Source organism: Bos indicus, chromosome 11 (genome assembly GCF_029378745.1).
Source record: "Bos indicus isolate NIAB-ARS_2022 breed Sahiwal x Tharparkar chromosome 11, NIAB-ARS_B.indTharparkar_mat_pri_1.0, whole genome shotgun sequence".
Lineage (NCBI taxonomy): Eukaryota > Metazoa > Chordata > Mammalia > Artiodactyla > Bovidae > Bos > Bos indicus.
This window is the reverse complement of record NC_091770.1, coordinates 44,464,436-44,485,302: the sequence shown is the minus strand read 5'-3', so window position 1 is coordinate 44,485,302 and position 20,867 is coordinate 44,464,436. Positions and strand designations below refer to the sequence as shown.

Sequence of the window (20,867 nt, the reverse complement as noted above, 5' to 3'; positions counted from 1 at the left end):
GAGGGGGGTATCTCATTGTGGTTCTGATTTACATTCCCTGATGATTAGTGATGGGAAACATCTTTTCATGTCTCTGTTGACCATTTGTATATATGTGTGTGTATATATATATATATATCTTTTTTTTTTTTGAGAAATGTCTGTTTTAAGTCCTTTGCCTAGTTCTTAGTTGGATTATGTGAATTTTTTTTTGTTTCTGAATATTAACTCCTGATCACATATATGATATGCAAATATATTTTCCCATTCCATAGGTTGACTTTTTACCCTGTTGATTGTTGGTTGACTTTTTTGATGCACAGAATTTTTAAGTTTGATGTAGTCAAATTTGTCCATTTTTGTTTTGTTGCCTGCACTTTTGGTGTCATATTCAAGGAGTCCTTGTCCAATCCAATGTCATCCCGCTTTCCCCTGTGTTTTCTTCTAGGAGTCTTTTATAGAGTTTTGTGTTTTTAATTTTAGGTCTTTAATTCATTTGGGGTTAATATTTTTAAGTAGTTCAAGATAAGGGCCCAACTTCCTCCTTTTGCATATGGAAATCCACTTTCCCAACATTATTTGTGGAAGAAATTCCTTTCCCATCATGCCGGTTTTAAGGGTAGGGGAGAGAGAGTGACAAGGGAGGAGATAGTTATTTGGGGAAAAAGGAGGAGCTCATGTGTTTTTTAGTTTTGGCACATGTTTGGCACACATGGAGAGAGGTATACATTCGTCTTGGCCAGTGAGACATGCTTGCAACAATTATGGAGAGCTTGTTTCCTCAAGGTAGATAGGGTTCAATGGCTGTTTATATTGTTTGTGTGGAGAAAAGTAAGTCTCAAGATGTGACAGGAATACAATATCCTCTCTGGCCCCAAAGAGATCCACTTTCCAGAACCCAGGGTTTCCGGAAGCCAGAAGTGCTGGCAGGCTGGTGTGGGGGAGGAAATCTTTTTAGTGGCAAAGTAACGAGGCCCTGAGTTCCCCAGAGAAAGACAGAGCCACTGACTAGAATAGGCTCCATCCCTCTTCTCCCAGGCCTGGCGCTTCTCACAGCAGTGTCTCGGGGGATGTGACCATCCTGGAGGCGAACAACTGGGCAGGCACAGACCCTGAGTAACGGGACGACAGACTGCCCTGCGGCCCTCACCTGCAGGGGTGAGGCAGGGGCACAGAGCTATTCCTCTTGCTGCTGAAGATTTGGCCTCTGAGTACCCAGAGACCAGAGAGACCTGGGCTCCAGGAGAACTGGAGTAAGTCTGAGTAGCTGAGGGACAGGTATGTAGATCTCATTTGTTTTATATATATATCAACTACATTAGTAATATATATGTATATATTACTAATGTAGTTGATGTTCAGTTGCTAAGTGGAGTCTGACTCCTTGTCACCCCATGAACTGCAGCACATCAGGCTCCTCTGTCCTCCACCATCTCCTGGAGTTTGCTCAAACTCATGTCCATTAAGTCAGTGATGCCATTCAACCATCTCATCGTCTAGCCCCCCTGCCCCCTTCTCCTGCCCTCAATCCTGCCCAGCATTGGGGCCTTTTCCAGTGAATCTAATGTGGTAGCATTTTTCCAAGCTGCTAAACATTGCAACTGTCTGATTCTCTTGTTAAAATCTCTGGGCTATGAACAAGCTTATGGACACCATGTTAGTATTTTTATTGCTTTCTTGTCTGCAGTAAGTGCTGAGTGCCTATGTATTATTTATTGTGAGGGACTTGGCTATTGTGCATCCTTCCTCGGGTTACAGTGCGGTACAGGAGACTCGGTGTTTATAAAGTAATGGTAATAACTGGTAAGACAAAAGCTTGCTTTTCAGATTGTCTTTGGAGGTCCTCTGCTGGAGGAGAGATGCCTTTCAAGGGCTGGAGTGAAATACCATGTAGTTTAAGGGTCTGGGTCTTCGCCCACATCTCATCCTGTGTGGAAGCAGTGGTGGTTCTGTGGGTCCCATGGGGCGGATGGGACCTGAGAAGTGTTTGAGCCACATTTCAGTCCTGCTCTGCTGTCCTGGATGTTCTTGTGGAGCTGTTGGCAAACAGTGTGGACGCCCCGAAAGAAAACGTGGGTGGGTGTGATCACTCATCACCCACGTGGCTGACTGAGGTGGGCAGTGGACGGTCTCCTGGAAATGCTGACAGCTCCCCTGGCCTCTCGTTCAGAAGGGAAGGGAACCAGGCAGCCTCATGGAACGTCCTGTAAACACTTTAGCTGAAGGGAAAGGTGAGCACAGTGACCGTTTCAGACGATGAACATTACACATTTCATCTCTTCTCAGAAGACTCTTGCTGTTTAGTTTTTGTGCATTTAACACATAATCCTGTATGGTAAAAAGACACAGAGATGAGTGGGCTCTGAGTCCTTGCTTGAGGAAGCTGTTCCATGGGTGGAGGGGCTGGTGGCCCCAAGCATGGCTGATGGGGAAGGTCTCCCTTGGAGCTGCGTGTCCTCTGGGAGCTTGGCCAGGTCTGCCTGCCTGCAGGCCAAGAAACACTGGCCCTGACATGTTAGAAAGGAGGGTAAAGGATGAAGGTCTTCCGGAAAATGTGGCTTTAGTGCAGTGGTTGCAAAACTGCCATGAGATGCAGACATACAGGCTATGAAGTGCGTGGGGCTCGTGTGGGCACTGGGGATGCTGTGGGTGGCCTGACCATCACAGAGCCGCTGGGGACAGAGGACCGGGGAACTGCAAACCCAGCCTTTTTCATCTTCACCTGACTTTGTGCCCATCCTGTGTGTCTCAGTGTTTCTGCTTCACCTCCAGGAATTTCCCTTCATTGGGTCTGCACCCGCACCACCCCCACCCCCACTCCCCACCCCCCCCCCCACCCCCCGCAATCCATCCTCTCTTGGCCTAGAACCTGGCCCACCCACAGTTCTTGAACATGCAGTGTGAACGAGCTTTGCTGGTTCTCCGTGGCTTCCTGGACTGCACCAGGCATGCTTGACCAGTGCTCCCCAAGTTGTAGCGAAGAGTGAGGCTCTTTAAAAAAATTTCCAAGTGGTAAAGAATCCGTGTGCCAATGCAGGAGACAATGGATTTGATCCCTGATTCAAGAAGATCCCACATGCCTCAGAGCAGCTAAGCCTGTGACCTACAACCTACTGAGCCTGCGCTCTAGAGCCCGGGAACCATAACTACTGAAGTCTGTGGCTCTAGAGCCTGAACTCTGCAACAAGAGAAGTCCACACACTACAACTAGAGAGCAGCCCCCACTCACCACAACTCGAGCAAAGCCCAAGCGGCAACAAAGACCCAACACAGCCAAAAACAAGACAAAATAAAGTAGGAAGTTAGTTAGTGTTAGTCACTCAGTTGTGTCTGACTCTTTTCAACCCCATGGACTTTTTTCCAGTTCATTGTTGACCGGTGCTTCTGTGAAGGACAATAAAAATGCGTTACTAGAAAAATGAAATGAAAAGAAGCCATATGAATACAAGTCTCATTTCTTCCTCTTAGATTCAGAAGGTGTAGAATTTCCCTGTCAAATTAGTAACTTTATACCTGTTCTCGACTGTTGCGCTGACTTGGTGTAGGTGGAGACTCTGAGTCCCTCACAGTCACAGGTATACTGAGGAGCTCTGCAGCAGGAGGCCCTGCTTCCCCTTGTGTTTTAACTGCCTGCAGCGATCTTTCCGCCATGCTTTTAGTTTCCTGCCTGGAATGTTCAGCAGCTGTTAGCCAGTTATCTCAACTAGGAAACTGAAAGGAAACTAATGGTAGTTGAGTTGCCATGTGCCAGCCAGTGCATGACGTGTGTGTTTGTTTGTTTTTTAATAACTTACTTGTTTATTTTTGGCTCTGCTGGGTCTTCATTGCTGCGCAGGCTTTTCCCTGGTTGCTGCGAGCAGCGGCTGCTCTAGTTGCGGTGTGCAGGCTTCTCATTGTGATGGCTTCTCTTGTTGTTGAGCATGGGTTGTAGGGTGCACGGGCTTCAGTAGTTGTGGCACACATGCTCTCGAGTTCAGGCTCAGTAGTTGTGGTTCACAGGCTTAGTAGCTCTGTGGCAGGTGGGAGCTTCCTGGGCCAGCGATTGAACCCGTGTACTCTGCATTGGCAAGTGGATTCTTATCCACTGTTCTAGCAAGGAAGTTCCTTCTAATGTATTGTTGAATTTGCTAATGTTTTGTTAAGGGTTTTTACATCTATGTCCATTAGGGATATTAACCTATAATTTTTTTTCTTACAATATTCTTGTCTGGTTTTTTATGTCAGGATGATGGATGCTGGCCTTCTAAAATGAGTTTGGGCATGTTCCTTCCTCTTTTATCTTTTGGAAGAGTTTGAGAGTCACTGGTATTAACTCTTCCTTAAATACTTGGTAGAAGTCAAAAAAAGTCTGGTCCTAGACTTTTGTTTTCTGGGAGGTTTTGTTTACTGAGTCAGTCAACTTACCAGCTCAGATTTTCTGTTTCTTCATGATTCTGCCTTCTGCAGTGTGCTTTAATTTTTTATTTCTAAGTAGTCCTCAAAACAACCCTGCAATTCAGTAGGTGATATTAGCCCCAGTGGAGGGGTGAATGAATTCACTTGAGTTCACAGACTCAGTTAAGTGGGCCTGAGACCTCACTGTGGGCACGCCCCAGTCTATGGGGATGAAGGAGGAAGCTGAACAGACGGAGCTCGAATCCTTGAGGGGCTTATGTCTCTACTGTGGGGAGAGGTCAGAACCAAACACGTCAGATGTATTAGGTGGTAATGAGTCATGGGTAGAGAAGGAGGTTGGAGAAATGTCTAGGGGTGGGAGGTGGAAGCAGACTTCACTGTCACTACATCAGAGCAAAGATTTCAAGGGGCTGAGGAGACCCCTGACACCCAAAGCCAGCTGTGGTGGTGAGGGGCCTGGAGGTTTTTGAAGAGCTCACTGAAGGTAAAGAACTTCCTCCCAGGTAGTAGATGGATGATGTGGGTTTTTACTCAATTTTGGCTTTTTTATTATACTTTAGCATCTTTATTCAGTCTCCAGGTTCTGGTTTAGAAGACGCCTGAATCCAAATAAAGTGGAAACCCACTTGGGAGTTTGTGTATGTCGAGGGGTGAGGTTGAAAGTCTGCTCTTTGTGTGGGTTTTGCTTTTGATTGGGTCTGGATATTTTCTAAGGCTTTGAATATCTTTTTCCTAAGGGTACACAATACAAGAGTTTTGTGGTTGAATTTCCATTTTGAAGTGGGTGAAATGTCTCCAGGGGCCGCAGAATGCTAGACAGCATCAGGAAAAGACTTTTCAAAGGAGAACAGCTGATTAAAGCTCTGGAGAGCATCTGGTGTTGCTTTTGTTTGAGCATTTCGCAGTCAAGCGCTGTGCACGTTGTCCCCGCTCACACAAACCTGTGCGAGGCAGCCTCTCCTCCCTCTGGCCACTCTCGTGCTGCCCAGGACCCCGCTCTGCACAGACCCTGTACCTGTGGTTCAGGCTACTGCTGCTGCTAAGTCACTTCAGTCATGTCTGACTCTGCAGCCCCATAGACAGCAGCCCACCAGGCTCCCCTGTCCCTGGGATTCTCCAGGCAAGAACACTGGAGTGGGTTGCCATTTCCTTCTCCAATGCATGAAAGTGAAAAGTGAAAGTGAAGTCGCTCAGTCGTGTCCGACCCTCAGCGACCCCATGGACTTCAGCCTTCCAGGCTCCTCCATCCATGGGATTTTCCAGGCAAGAGTACTGGAGTGGGGTGCCATTGGATATCTTTAAATCATAGCCCCTATTTTTCACTTGTTTGAAAAATCAGCTTTTTACAACAAATTGAATACAACCTTGTAAATCAACTATATGTGAAAGGGAAGTCTCTTAGTCGTGTCCGACTCTTCTCAACCCCATGGACTGCAGCCTACCAGGCTCCTCCGTCCATGGCTGCTGAACCCCAAACTCCCCTTTGCCTGTCACTCAGCCCCAGATTGCATTGTGGAGAGTGTCGTCACTCATGACTCCAGGGTGTAACTTTCTCACTTCAGCTTGAACTTGAATGCCACATAAAATTGCCATGGCTAGTATTCCTTAGCAGTAGCAGTATGCCCATATGTGTTTTACAGATGAGAAATGTGACATAACTTACTCAAGATGATCATCCCCGGATTGCTGCTACACTATTGTGTTTTTCAGCTACAGTTTGGATTGAGCTTTTGTGGGTTGCTCATGATTCTATTAATGAAATGTATTATATGGCTCCTATGGAAATTCCAAAATTGCAAACTTAATATAGAATTGGCTTCAAATTTTTCATGCTTGAGTTGGGGACTAATTAAATATTGTTCAGTTTTTACAACCTTGCTAATTTTTTAAAAAGACTATATTTTAGTGTATTTTTAGATTCAGAGCAAAGTTGAAGGGAAGGTACAGGATTTCCTGTACACCTTCTACCCTACACGTGTACAACCTCCCCTGTTATCAGCATCCCTCGCCAGATAATGCGTTTGTTGCAACTGATGAACCTACATTGACAGATTGTGGTCCCCAAAGCCCCTAGTTTACATTAGGGTTCATGCTTGGTATTGTAATTCTGTGGGTTTGGAGAAGTGCATAAGGACATGTGTCCATCATTCTGGTATCATACAGAATGGGTTTTTTAAATTTTTCATTTATTTATTTTTGGCTGTGCTGGGTCTTCTTTGCTGCATGAGCTTTTCTCTAGTTGTGGCGAGTGGGGGCTACTCTCTAGTTGAGATGCCCTGGCTTCTCATTGCTGTGGCTTCTCTTGTTGCTGTGCACAGGATCTGGGTGAGCAGGCTCAATAGTTGTGGTACATGGGCTTAGTTGCTCCACACCATGTGGGTTCTTCCTGGATCAGGGGTTGAACCCATGACTGCTGCATTTGCAGGTGGATTTCTTATCCACTAAGCCACCAGGGAAGCTCCAGATCGTTTTTATGGCCCCCAAGTCCTCTATGCTTTGTGTCCTCATCTCTCCCCCGCCCACTCCCATGTGGAAATTTAATAATTTGGGTAGGTATACCTCCCCATTCAGTGGGGGATACTCTTATTACTTTTGGAGTATTTAGCCACTGTAGGCAGCATCCACTTAGTAACAGGCCCCAGCAGCCTTGTGGGCATCAGTCCTGACTTCTCACACTACTTTTCTCCTCAATAGTTTGTTTTATCATTTGTAACTTTCCCTCCATGGTCAAGGGGGATTGGATTTTTAAACCTGGAGTGGTGTATTTTTTTTATACATTTGCAAACGTAGGACTTCCCACATGGTTCAGTGGTAAAGAATCTGCCTGCCAATGCAGGAGCTGCGGGTTTGATCCCTGGGTCAGAAAGATCCCCTGGAGAAGGAAATGGCAACCCACTCCAGTATTCTTACCTGGAGAATCCCCATGGACAGAGGAGCCTGGTGGGCTACAGTCCATGGGGTCGCAAAGAGCAGGACACAACTGAGTGCACATGCCCCCACATGCAGAAGCATAGTATATGCTTTTAAAATGGGAGCTAACCCTTCTTCACACAGTGGGAAACTGAAGTCAGCAAGCTTGGCCCCATGCCTGTGCAGCCTGGCCTGACCCTCCCCTGTCCCCTGCCCCCCACCCCCGAAGTGAGCTTGAGGCAGAAGGCTGGCTCCCGGCCTCGCCCTTTAGCACAGCCACCTCTCCCTCCCAGCTGTCCTCCCCTCTCCCCTTCTCTCCTTGGAGTCTGTTGGGCCCTTTTCTCCACTATAGCCTCAGGGTTCTGCTGTCCTGGACTGAGGGTCTGCACTGTCCCCCTGACCTGTGGTGAGGACGGGGGGCAATGCAGTTGCGCCCTCCTGTGCCCACCTTCCCTCATAGGCCCTCTTCACTCTTTTCTCTGAAAAACTGTGTCTTGGCTTGCAATGACTGTTCCAGCAGTCAGTCTGAGTCATCCAGGGTGTTTAGTCTTTCCTGAGAATAGGAGGGGCCATTGGATAATGGGTGATGTAGTATTCATGAGTCTGTAGCCAAACCTGACCCACAGAGGTGCCAACAGGACAGAAGGAGTCATGGGGTGGCACCGACAGGACACGTGCTCCTTACCTGCCTCAGGAGGGACTGGACTAAGGCCAGTTTGATGTTTGTCTGCACTTGAGATAGTCGTGGTGGGGCCGCAGACAGAGCAGGGGGCTCAGGGTGGAGGGGAGGCTTGCGGTGGAAGACCCTTCAAGTGGTAGCGCTTTGGCCATCAGGTAGCTTGATGACCTCAGAAATCCTCTGGATTAGTAGTTATCAGTGGAGCTAGAATCATTCCCTAAGGAAAGAAAAATGAAATTTGCTCAGTTGTGTCTGATTCTTAGCAACCCCATGGATTGTAGCCCACCAGGCTCCCCTGTCCATGGGATTCTCCAAGCAAGAATACTGGAGTGGGTAGTCATTTCCTCCTCCAGGAGATCTTCCCAACCCAGGGATCAAACCCAGGTCTCCCACATTGCAGGTGGATTCTTTACCAGCTGAACCACCAGGGAAGCCCATTCCCTAAAGAGCCACTGGGAACTTGTGGACACTTTTGTTACCTTGATGGTTTAGGGCTCATAGATATGGAGTTGCTGGGGCCGTGGATACTGGGTGGGGGTGGGGCCAGGGAGCTGGATGTCAGAGTTTGCATCCATAGTTTTTAAAAAAGGAAAAGGCATTTTTTTATAATTCTCTGAGCATAGCACCTACTTCTGTTTTAGATATGGTAAAAGAGTACTTTCACACAGTTTAATAAACACCAAGTTTTCTAGGAATGCCTGGGATTTGTAAACAGTTTGCTTGGCTTTTTACTTAAATCTTTACTCTCATAAGTTGTATTAATTTCTTTTTTATCATATTTAGAAGTTCAAATATGGGCTTCCCTGGTGGTTCAGATGGTAAAGAATCTGCCTGCAATGCAGGAGACCTGGGTCCAATCCCTGGGTTGGGAAGATCCCCTGGAGAAGGGAATGGCTGCCCACTCCTTCTCCTATTTTTGCCTGGAGAATTCCATGGACAGAGGAGCCTGGCGGACTACAGTCTATGGGCCGCAAAATGTCAGACACAACTGAGCAACTAACACTTTCACAGAAGCTCAGAGCCTTTAAGACAGTCGGTTCAGTTCAGTTCAGTTCAGTTGCTCAGTTGTGTCCCACTCTTTGCGACCCCATGGATTGCAGCACACCAACGTTCTCTGTCCATTACCAACTCCCAGAGCTTGCTCAAACTCATGTCCTTTGAGTCGGTGATGATGGTCTATTGAAAAGGTTTTGTTTTGGTTTATTTTGTTTAAATGAGAGATGACTGGTAAACTAAAGTTTTCTCCAGTGAGATAAGAGACCATAGGGAAAGCTTATGTATAGGATGAATAATGATGAACTTTTGGGTTATAATGTGTTTCATAGTCAGGATGTAAGAAGAATGTTTAAAGATGGAGAAGTGGGACTTCCCTGGTGGTCCAGTGGTTAAGACTGCATTCCCAATGCAGGGGGCATGAGTCCAACCCCTGGTCAGGGAACTAGATCCTACACGCTGCAGCAAAGACCCTGGGCGCTGCAACCAAGACCCAGCACAGTCAACTACATTTTTAAAAATGAAAAATGAAAAAGCTCAAGATGGAGAGGTTCAGTAGCACTTGATAGACTGGGTAAAACAAGTGGGTTGAAATTATCCCAGAGCCTTTCAAAGGCAGAACTGAAAAGCTATGCGTGGATATGGAACATGTTACAGATTAGATCTGTGTATTCTGAATATCCTGTTTAAAGGATACTCGGTGGGAAGGAACTAACCTGATGGCATTGTGTCTGTCTGGGGGCCTATGAAGGAAAACAGAAGCCTGACCGTGGGCTAGTGGAGAAGGTAGGTCCCTTTATAGGGTACCCAGCCTCTGGTGGGCAGGGGGTGACTTGGAGCAGAGCTCACCTGCTGGAGGGGGCTGGCCTCAGCGGCTCTTCTCCCAGGGACCTCCACCTGCCCCAAGGTCCTCACCTCACGTGCGCTTGTGTGTACGTGTGTGTGTGTGTGTGTGTGTATGCATGCCCTGGGGGCCTTGTGACTCCTAGGACCTCTGTCTGCCACACAGTCCTCACCTCACTCAGGCATGCGTGTGTACATGCGCACACGCTCGTGCGTGTGTGTGTGTGTGTGCACGTGCCCAAGACTTCTTCCCTTTCTTTCTCCTCCTGAGAGATGTGGCCGCTTCCCAGGGTTTGTGTCTGCAGCGGGAGTGGGGCAGGGGCCTGGTTCTCCCCACAAACAGCCCCCAAGTTCCCAGAAAGGAGTGAATTAACAAAAACCAGAAGATTCTGGCTGAAAGTTTACTGCGTGCATATGACGTGAGACATCCACCAGCCCTGATGGTCGGGGCTGCAGGTGAGGCTCGGAGCCAAGCCTGAATCTCCGAGCTTCCTCTGCCCACAGAGACCTTCTGTTTGCCTCCCAGACCCTCCTCCTCAGGCTCTATGCTGGGGCAACCAATGGAGGTGATGGGTTGTTTTCTTGTTCCGGATCTGCCTCATTTTCCTGGTGGCTCAGTGGTAAAGAATCTGTCTGCCCGTGCAGGAGATGTGGGTTCGATCCTTGGTTCGGGAAGATCCCTTGGAGGGGGAAATGGCAATCCATTTCAGTATTCTTGCCTGGGAAGTCACATGGAAAGAGGAGCCTGGCAGGCTACAGTTCACGGGGTCACAAAAGACTCAGCCACAACTTAGGGACTAAACCACCACCACCACCACGAGGAATCAGACATCAGGACTCTGCTCTGTATTAAAGGAGTCGGTTCTGGACTAGTCTTGCGTCCTCGTGAATCCGGGTGGAGAAGCTTTGTTGTGTCAGGAGGAGGAAGGCTGCCCCTCGACTCCAGCAGACACCCCCTACTCTTCCTCAGTGGAAGCTTGGCACGAGGCAGCCCCAGCCGTGACTCAGCCAGGGCATAAGGGTCTGCCGCCACTGCCCAGCCCAATGGAGCACGGCCTCCCAGCCCTGGGTTTATTTTACAGGGAAGGCAAAGTAAAGACCAGCTGCTCAACCTGCTCTGTAAAGCCCCAGAGATGCTCTGCTCAGAGGTGAAGGTGTCGTCCATACCCAGGGCGCTCAGCTCTTTCTGTGCTGACCCGTTGTCATTCATTTTTCTCAGCCTTGCCCTGCACGTTACAAGTGCCTTCAGTGAGTGTGGTTGAACTTGGCAACTCAGTAAAGTCTGTAGAACAGCCCAGCAGGATGTGAGTTGTGACATCGGGGTGTCGTCTCACTTGAAACCACCGGGTTATCATGTAACCATCACGTGGCTCGACTGCGTGCAGGAAGAATCCTCAATGTGGCTTCATAGGCTTAAATATAGTTCAGGGCACCAGACCTGGAGCTGAGATGAGGAAGTTCTATTCAGTGTAGGAAACAGGAGCTTAAAGATAACACGCTGTGATGGCAACCCGGCTTCCCGAGCCTGATAAGCCCGTGGAATAAGGGTGGACACACAGAGAGGGGCCTGTCCCAGAGTGTGGAAGTATCAGGTAAGGACACCCTTGCACAGGTGGGGCCGTGCATGTGCAGGTAAGAGGACCCCCACGGCCTCCAGAGAAATGGAGGGGATGGCCCAGAGTGGCCGGACAAAGGCACTGTTGTACTTGTGGGTTTGTTTTCCTCTTGACTTGTCTTTCTCAGTCATTTGGAAGCAAATATCAAAAGATGTTTGTCTAAACTTGCAAACCCAGAAGCAGTAAGGGGTCCTAGTAGCTTTTGGCAATGCTAATGTCTGCTCCCTGCTTCAAAGGGCAGCAAGGTGGTCTTGCTTCCTGGGTGTGTGTGTGACTGTGCAATGTGTGTGTGAGCAGCTGTTGTTTTATGGGTTTCACAGCAGGGTGGGTGAGGGAGGTTACTCCCTATGTTTGCAGAGAAATTGTTAACAACCTTGATAACGTTTAGTCCTCCAGTTTATGGTCCTGCAGAGTTTTGCTATAAAAGACCTTAGGAATGCTTTTTGGGATTTTATTATGTTAAATATTTTTAACTCAGATCCTGTCTGGGGTTTTAAAACAGACCAGCAAACGGGTACTGTTTAACGCTGTGGCTAGTGAACTTTGGTCGTGCAGTGGTGAGAAAAAACAGCGTGAGGATTGGGGGAGCTATTCTTACTCATTAATGGTAACTGTTTAAAAATCAGCAGGACATTTGGAGGAAAATAATGCACCAAGTCTGCATTTGTAAAACATTTACAAGATCATTATTCACTCCAAAAGGATCTCTTGCCTTATTCAGGATTCACTGTGAATTTCCTTAGAGATGTAAATGTATTTATGAAACTGTTCATTTTACAGCTAATCTTCAGGAATAGTCCTGTGGTATGGGATGGGTGATGGATCAGGGAGTTTATTATAAATGTATTTATATTTATGTTACACACACATATATATACATAATACAACCACACGTAACCATGAAATATGGGATAATTATAGTGATCAGGAGAAGGGAATTATCTTTTTCAGGGGCAAGAAAGAAAAAAAAAAGTTGAAAAGAGAGAGTTTCTCAGATGACAGAGAAACGGTGTCGCAGGACCAGGGCGTGGACATCCTACAGTGGGGGCTCCGTGCTGGCGCAAGGGGACCCGGGCCTCCTCAGGATGGCTGGAGGAGTCTGCAGTCTCACTGATAACTTCTTGATGTCAGTAGCCCTGAGGGTCCCCCAAGAAAAGATAGCACCTTTACAGGAACTTTTTTAAAAAAGTGTTTTTATTATTTTAAAGCAGAGGTCTTGCAGTGATCTTCAATTAGGTCTTGCTCCCAAGTTCTTACAACACGTTGAGGATCCACTCGTCCTCAGAAGGAGGGCAAAATGTAGGACAGATCTTAGCTGCGACTGAGCCTGTCGTTAGCCTGTAGTAATCCGTCTGCACTGTGGACTAGAGTTAAAGGGTGGGTGATGTGAGGGCATGTGTAGGAAAGTATTTATGTTCCACATGTGTGCATGCTAAGTCACTCAGTTGTGTCTGACTCTTTGTGACCCCATGGCCTGTAGCCCACCAAGCTCCTCTGTCCATGGGCTATTCCAGGCAAGAATACTGGAATTGTTTCCATTTCCTCCTCTAGGAAATGTTCCTGATCCATGGATTGAATCCCCAGGTCTCTGGTGTTTCCTGCATTGACAGGCGAGTTCTTTACCACTGAGCCACCTGGGAAGTCCCTTTATGTTCCACAAGTCACTATAAGTATCCCATGGTATCGACAGGGGAATTGGGTGCTTTAGCCCTTCAGGTTAGAGTTGGGGGGTCAGGTACATAGAACATGAAAAATGGAAAAATAGATTTACCAAGTCATCTTGGTGGGGGCGAGAAGAGGTAGATACGCCCTAGGCAGTGTACTGATGGGGTTTAATCCTGTGCTGAAAGGAGGTTCCTTTGCTGCTAGAAGGAAGCTCGCTTGCACATGATGTGGGGGTGGCACCGAGTTCTTGGGCTCAGCTGTTTGTGGTCTTTCTTGTTGCTGATGGGCTGGCTCAGGGCCGCCTTCCTCACTGACTTATTCACTGGGCCTGGTTATCCTGAAAGAAACACTGAGGTATAGCTGAAGAGCATGGCTTTTATGGTGACCAGACTTGGGTTCAGATCTTACTTTTGCCACTTCTATGATTCTGAACCAATTACTTACTATGTGAGTTGCAGATTCTTCATCTGTGAATGATTATAATGCGTAATCTATGAACAGGGAGGATTAATTGAGATCACATATGTAGAAGGGTTCTAGCTTGGTACTTGGTGAGATCTAGGTGGCTGACAAACATTCTCTCCCGCCCCTACCTTTTTTTTTTTTTTGGTCTGTTTTAATTATTTTTATTGTGGTAAAATACCTCTAACGCAAAACTCTCCATTTGAACCGTTTTAAGGTATACAATTTTAGTGGCATTAACTACATTCATGATGCTGTACAACCGTCACCTCTCTCCATTGACAGGACTTTCCGTCACGTCAAGTGCTGTGTACCTGAAGCCCTAACTCCTCACCCCTGCTCCCCACCTCAACGGCTCCAATGCATTTCCTGCCTCTGAACTTGGTCGTGTGTCTTACACGAGTGGGTCATATGACACGTGACATGTGTGGGTCATTCAACACGTGACACAAGTGGGTTATGCAATGCATGATACACGTAGGTCATGTGACATGAGTGGGTCACATAACACTTTACACGAGTGGGACATGTAACATGTGGCATGCGTGGGTTGTAAGACATGTGACACAAGGGGGTTGTATATACATGACACAAGTGGGTCACATGACACATGGTACACATGGGTCATACGACATGTGACACGTTCACACGACACATGACACGTGGGTCGTATGACATGTGACCTCGGCGTCGCCCTCCCACTTAGCGGCATGACTTTGAGGCCCACCCTGCTGCGGCATGCATCTGGATGTCTTTCCTTTTGGGGCGGCTGTTGCTCCACTGTGTGGATGGACCACATTTTGTCACCACTCGTCTGTCGAGGGACCCACAGTAGTCCCTGCCTGCTCTCTGTTGTGGGAGTGCTGCGGTGCACTTGGGGGTGCGGCCGTCTGAGTCCCTGCTTTCAGTTCCGTGGGGTGGGGACCCGGAGGTGGGATTGCCAAGGCGTATAGTAATTCTCTGTTGAACTTTCTGAGGGTCCACCAAACTGTTTCTTGAGCTTTGGTTTTTACTTTACTTTGCATATTTGGAGCTTGCCTCCTTAAAGACCTGAAACTCCCGGAGGAGGTCAGGGTTGAAAGGAACCACGTTCTGTTTAGTGTCTGAGATTTTCACGTGTTTTCTCCCCTCTTCAGAGCACCCCCCCTACTCCTGTGCCCAACCACTGCTGCAGAGACTTTATCTTCCTTCTTTTGCTTTTTCCTTGTTCAGCCTCCTCCCCTCTCTTCCCTTTCCCTTCCTCCCCCTGCTCTGCCCATCCCCCCACCTTCTCAAAGGGGCATGGTGGGGATCCTACAGGGGTCATCCTCCACTTCCCTCTCCCCCTGCCCAGACCCTGCGTTGCTGTCATGGTGGGAGGGGTCCTGGAGACCAGATCCTGGCATGCTTGTCAAGCTTCCTTCAGCCAGACCCCGGAAGGGTTGGCACCTGTAATCAGTGATGGCAAGTGTTTTGGGAAAGTTGGGTGGAGAATAAGAAAATAACATCATTGAAGTGAGGAAAAGAGTCTTTGGGGCTGCCAGCCCAGCACGGTGCCAGCAGCAACTGCGAGGTGATCATAAAAGTGGCTTTTCCAAAAACCATCCAGAAATGAAGCCCGGGCTGCTCAGTCAGAGGTGACGGCTCTGATTCACCTGGTCAGTAATTGAAAGTCTGTATTCAGTGTGACTGCTCATTTCTCAGGCCATTATGAAGGTCTCATTCATTATGTGTCTGACCAGACCCCGCCATCAGTAAAGGATGTATCCGTGCTACAGTTAGGACAGAGCAACATTCAAATTTAGATGGTAGCAATGAGTTATTAATAACAGTCCTAAGGAGTCCTGAGCCGCTGCCAGAATTTCGAAGTTAATTGTAATGATTTGTGAGGATCTAAGAGGAAGGAGTGGAGAAGGCAATGGCACCCCACTCCAGTATTCTTGCCTGGAAAATCCCATGGACGGAGGAGCCTCGTAGGCTGCAGTCATGGGGTCGCTAAGAGTCAGACACGACTGAGCAACTTCACTTTCACTTTTCACTTTCATGCATTGGAGAAGGAAATGGGAACCCACTCCAGTATTCTTGCCTGGAGAATCCCAGGGACAGAGGAGCCTAGTGGGCTGCCGTCTATGGGGTCGCACAGAGTCGGACATGACTGAAGCGGCTTAGCAGCAGTAGCAGCAAGAGGAAGAAGTGGACGGGGCTCTAGGAGGGGTTGAACTCTGAAGGCTGTCTGCCTGCCCGCCTGCCTGCCTGCCCACCCGCCTGGTGGGATCCAAGTCTCTCCCTGGCTCCGTGACTCACCCCAGTGAGTGAAGCTCCTCAGTGTGTCTACAAGACTTCTAAGGCCCTGAAAGAAAGGGAAGTCTGTTTGTTGAGAACTCACTCAACATCAGTGTTGCTGATGGTGGAAACACATTCCTTTGTTTATAGTACTTGCAGCCCTGGAGGGAGTTTTGATACACACTTTACAGACAGGAGTCCAGCCTGCTGGTGAGGAGACCAGGTTCCAGGCCAGGCTGCCCCGACCCCCACCCTGGGCTGCGTGCTTACCTTCAGAGGATTCAAAGCCTCCTGTTCCCTGAGCTTGGACGGAGGCGCCCGAGTTTTCAGTGCCTTGTCCTTGGAATGGTTTCTGGGCCATGTCTCTTCATTCTGTAACAGGCCTGTGATCTTGTCTAGGACGACTGTCCATAATACATCAAGTGAGCCATGCCACATTTGCACAATTTTCTAGCAACCACGTGCAGAAAAGAGCAGATGAAGTTAATTTTAATAATAGATTTGACGTGACTCGAAACGCCAAACTACTACCATGTCCAGACTATATCCACACTACGATCATGTTAACAGTTGCTGAGACATTTTACATTTCTCAGGAATCCCACGTGTATTTCACATATAAAGCGCGTCTCGATTCAGATAAGTTGCTGCCTGGCTGGTAGCTGCCGGACTGGACCGCGCAGAGCTGAGACAAGTGTGAGGCTCACCCAGCACAGAGGCTCCGCTCCAAAGCCCGGGAGGGAGTCTGGGCTGGAAGGCGGCTTCCCCAGAGACGGGACAGTCCTGTCCATGGGCGGCAGGGCGTCACCGCAGTGTGAGCATGTTTCTGACTGAATGGCTGCTTGTGGGGATGACAGCCACACGGCCTCTGTGTCTACCACCAGCTGCCACTGCAGGAAAACCGCCAGATGCTGAACTGTGTTTGGGCAAGGATGACGTGTCTTGGCAGGTCACCTGGCTATTGAGGATGGAAACCTCAGCCTGTAATATGTATGTGTATGCTGCTGCCAGAGACCTCCTCTCCCAAATGCCATTTTCAGATGCGCTATGGGGGTGGGGGCTGTGAAATGCCTGCAGAAACAGCCCTGAGTGAGCGCCCTTATATGGGATTCCCAGGCTTCAACTCCACTTGGAGCCGGATAAGTGACAGGGCAGACTTCTCTTCCAGCAAAGCAGAAAGTATTTTTAAAGGTTCTCGGAATTTCCCCTTCATCCTTTTCTTCCTGTGGTTCTGCCTACTTAGTTGCCTTTGACCCGCTTCACTTCCATCTCAGTCTTGCGCACCGTGCTCACTGTATCTAGTTGTCGTTGTGTTGATTCTTTACAGGTTTTAGGTATGAGCTCCTTGTCACATATGTGGTGTACCCAGACTTTCTCCCGACTCTAGGTTCTCCTTCACTCTAGATTGTGTCCCGTGTCACACAGAAATGTTTAATGTTGATACAGTTCCACTGCCTGGTGTTATTTTTGTTGCTCTTTTTTGGGGGGTCATATCCAGTAAATTGTAACAAAATCTAATATTATGGTTTTTCTCCTGTGTTCTCTTCTAAGAGTTTTATCTGAGCTGTTTGGAGTCAGCTTCTCTTTATACCATGAGGTTAAGAGTCCAGCTTTATTCTTTTGCTTAAATGAATGCTTGAGGACATTTTTCCCACCATTTGTTGAAAAGACTGCACTTTCTCCCACTGAGCAGTCTTGGCACCCTTGTTGAAAATCATTTGGCTGTATGTGGAGGGTTTATTACCAGCCCTGAGTTCTCTCCCATTGGTCTGTGCGTCTGAAGTCTTGCCAGCACTGCACTATTTACGTTATTGGAAGTTTGTAGTTCATTTTGAAATCAGGAAGTTAGGAAACTTCAGACTTCATCTTTTTCAAGATATTTTGGCTTGGGGCAGGGTCGCGTTTCTTGAGGTTCCTGTGACTTTTAGAATGAATTTTTCTATTTCTGCAAAAGACATCATTTTGTTAGGCTCTTTGAAAAAACGGCCTCATTTTTTCCCGTTCATAAATAAACTGATAAAAATACTCTATATGATAGGAAAAAAGAGCAAAAAAAATTACTGTTTAATGCTAGTTTTCAATGTATACCTCAAATATAGCTTTCAAAATAATTGTTTATTTCAGCAGTTCTCTGCAAAGATGAGGGTTTTCAATGCTACTTACTTTCTCCTTTTTATAAAATACTTTTTAACTGTGCACATGCTGCAGGTCAGTAACCGTCCTCTGTAGCTAGGACATGGAAAACACTTTGTTTTAATTAAAGTTAACTGACACTGTGGCCAGAGCACAGTCCCCTTACTTTAGGTATTTTGACTTGTTTGGGGGGGAAATTTATGAATCTTCCTGAACCTCAATTTCTAAGCCCAGGAAATAATTCTTAAATTCAGCCTCTTTAATCCATCCCATATGGGGCTTCCCCGATGGCTCAGCAGGGAAAGAATCCGCCTGCAATGCAGGAGTCACAGGAGACGTGGGTTTGATCCCTGGGTTGGGAAGATCCCATGGAGGAGGAAATGGCAACCCACTCCAGTATGCTTGCCTGGGGAATCCCATGGACAGAGGAGCCTGGAGGGCTACAGTCCCTGGAGTCTCGAAGAGTCAGTCAGGACTGAGCATGCCTGGCGCAGCGTTATATCCCAGGCTGTGGGGTCTATAGTTGAGTCTTCTGGAGAGGCTGGGGGTCTGTGTCTGTGTGTTAAGGCAGGAGACCCCTGCCTGCCCCCATCATCAGTCTGGCTCTGTCAGCCCCTTCTTTCAGCCTTGAGATCTCTCAGTGGTATGCTGCCAAACCCCGAAAGATGTGGGCAGTGCTGTTAGCTGCACAGGTGAGTGTTCTGCGTGGTTAGGTTAGGTGGTTGCATCAGTGGTCAAGCCATGTGGAGGTGACGATGTGCCGTGGAAACGAGGTGGGAGTGGGGGCCCTTGAGGGGGCTTAGCTTGGTGTGAGATACGTAGCAAGTGCGTGCGTTCAGTGTCCTGTCCCGCATCCCTGGTGAAGGTGCACCCAACGAGGCCATGACAAGGATGTGAGAAGAAAGCCCAGAGGTGCTTGGAGCAGGTGGATGGGTCAGCAGGGTCTAAATTTGACTTACTGCGCACAGCCCACCTTGAGGCTCTGTGGTGTGCAGGCCTTTGTAGGAAAGTGCACAGAAGCACATACACAAACATGTTCTGATAACACAGAGGAGTCATTCCCTCCCACCACAACTCATGATTGTAATGGTGACTCTATTTCTGAGGTTTTCTAGAAGCCTATTTTTAAATAGGACAGTTAAAATATTGTGAATTCTTGACAATTGAATAAGCTGCCAATTTACCAGCACAGGCCAAGTTTGGTCCTTTCCACCAGTGGTGTGTGTGTGTGTGTGGTGTGTATCTGTGTGTGTGTGAAACAGGGAAACACACAGCCCTCTGTGTATGTATGTGTATGTGTGAGAAATAGAAAAACACACAGCCCTGTGTGTGCGTGTGCTGTGTAAGAAACGAGAAAGCACACAGCTGTGTGTGTGTGTGTGTGTGAAAAACAGGGAAACATGCAACCCTCCGTTTGTGTGTGAAATAGAGAAGTACACAACCCTCTCTGTCCATCGCCACAAACCAGGAGAATTTCCTTGTGTGCATTTTCTTTCTTTCCCCTTTTCCATTTGCAGAGAGAAATGTGGTTCTTTGGGGACTTCACTGGTGGGCCAGTGGTTCAGACCCCACACTCCCAATGCAGGGGGAATGGCTTTGATCCCTGGTAGGGGAACCAAGATCACACATGGCAAAAAAAAAAAAAGCCACCAGGAATGCTTTTCTCTTAAAAGACTTCTCCCACATGTCCTCACATTAAATTCTCAGCTCGTTCTTCAGTGTCCTGTTTATGGTGATAACTACCAGCTGTGGGTTCCTGCCCTGTGTCAGGCTGTGCCTGTCACCTCTGACCCTGCCTAAGCCCTGCAGGGCTCACATCTTACAATTAGGACTGGTGTGTAGGAAGCTGCTGTAGACTGCCCAGCCAGTCAGCTTTCCAGTATATCAGTGAACTAAAGTAAACCTCTACTCTCAACAAATGGACTTGTTTGCAAATGGACTTTTTTATCAGGCAGATCTTAGATGTGATCTGAGGGGCAAAGAAAGCTTTCTGCTGAAAAGCATCTCTCTCTGTGGGTGACATTTCCATGTTGCTGTTCAGAATGATGAAGGTAACTGTCAGGTGAAGATGTTCTGGGGGTATTCTAGCTTTAACCTTTAACCTTGTAAAGAGGTTTGTCAGAATTTTTTTTCTTATCACAACTTTAATAGAATTGAATGACATGTATGACTTCTTATGGAGAAGGCAATGGCAACCCACTTCAGTACTCTTGCCTGGGAAATCCCAAGGACGGAGGAGCCTGGTAGGCTACAGTCCATGGGGTCGAGATCGAACATGACTGAGCGACTTCACCTTCACTTTTCACTTTCATGCACTGGAGAAGGAAATGGCAACCCACTCCAGTGTTCTTGCCTGGAGAATCCCAGGGACGGGAGCCTGGTGGGCTGCTGTCTATGGGGTTGCACAGAGTCGGACACGACTGAAGCGACTTAGCAGCAGCAGCAGTAGCATGACGTCTTATAAGCTGGGAGGAAGGAAAAATCAAGCAGAAGCAGAGAGTGAAGAGGACTTGCTTCCCTGGTGGTCCAGTGGTTAAGACTTCACCTTTCAGCGCAGGGCGTGTGGTTCAGTCCCTGGTCAGAGAGCAAAGATCCCACATGCCTCTTGGCCAAAAACCAAAACAATAAAACTAAAACAATATTGTAACAAGTTCAATAAAGACTTTAGAAACGGTCCACATTAAAAAAAAATCTTAAAAAAAGGAGAGAGTGAAGATGGATAGCTGGGCAGTAGGCATCAAGTGGAGGTCAGTGATGCTGAAACACCTGTTTGGAATTTTTCAGAAGATGAAGTCCTGAATGTCGGACACAACCGATTTGGAAGAGAAGGGTGTGTCTGTTTCCTGAGCCCCACAGTCCTGTTCCTCTTGACTCCAGCAGCTGTGGTCTTCCTCTCTGTGTGGGGCGTCCCGGCGGGAGTGCTGCCCTGG

At 47.8% G+C, this 20,867-nt stretch overlaps 1 protein-coding gene across 2 annotated transcripts in view; it reads left to right on the top strand.

Annotated features, from left to right (window-relative positions):
• LIMS1 (LIM zinc finger domain containing 1) overlaps positions 1-20,867 on the top strand; it is an 82,798-nt gene that overhangs the window by 17,915 nt on the left and 44,016 nt on the right. Inside the window, exon 1 of one of the 2 annotated variants that reach the window (XM_019970230.2) lies at positions 9,935-11,391. The exons of the other annotated variant lie outside the window; for it this stretch is intronic. The gene's annotated coding sequence lies outside the window, so the exon portion shown is untranslated. Of the gene's footprint in view, positions 1-9,934; positions 11,392-20,867 lie in introns of those variants that run through there. 2 annotated transcript variants of the gene reach the window in all.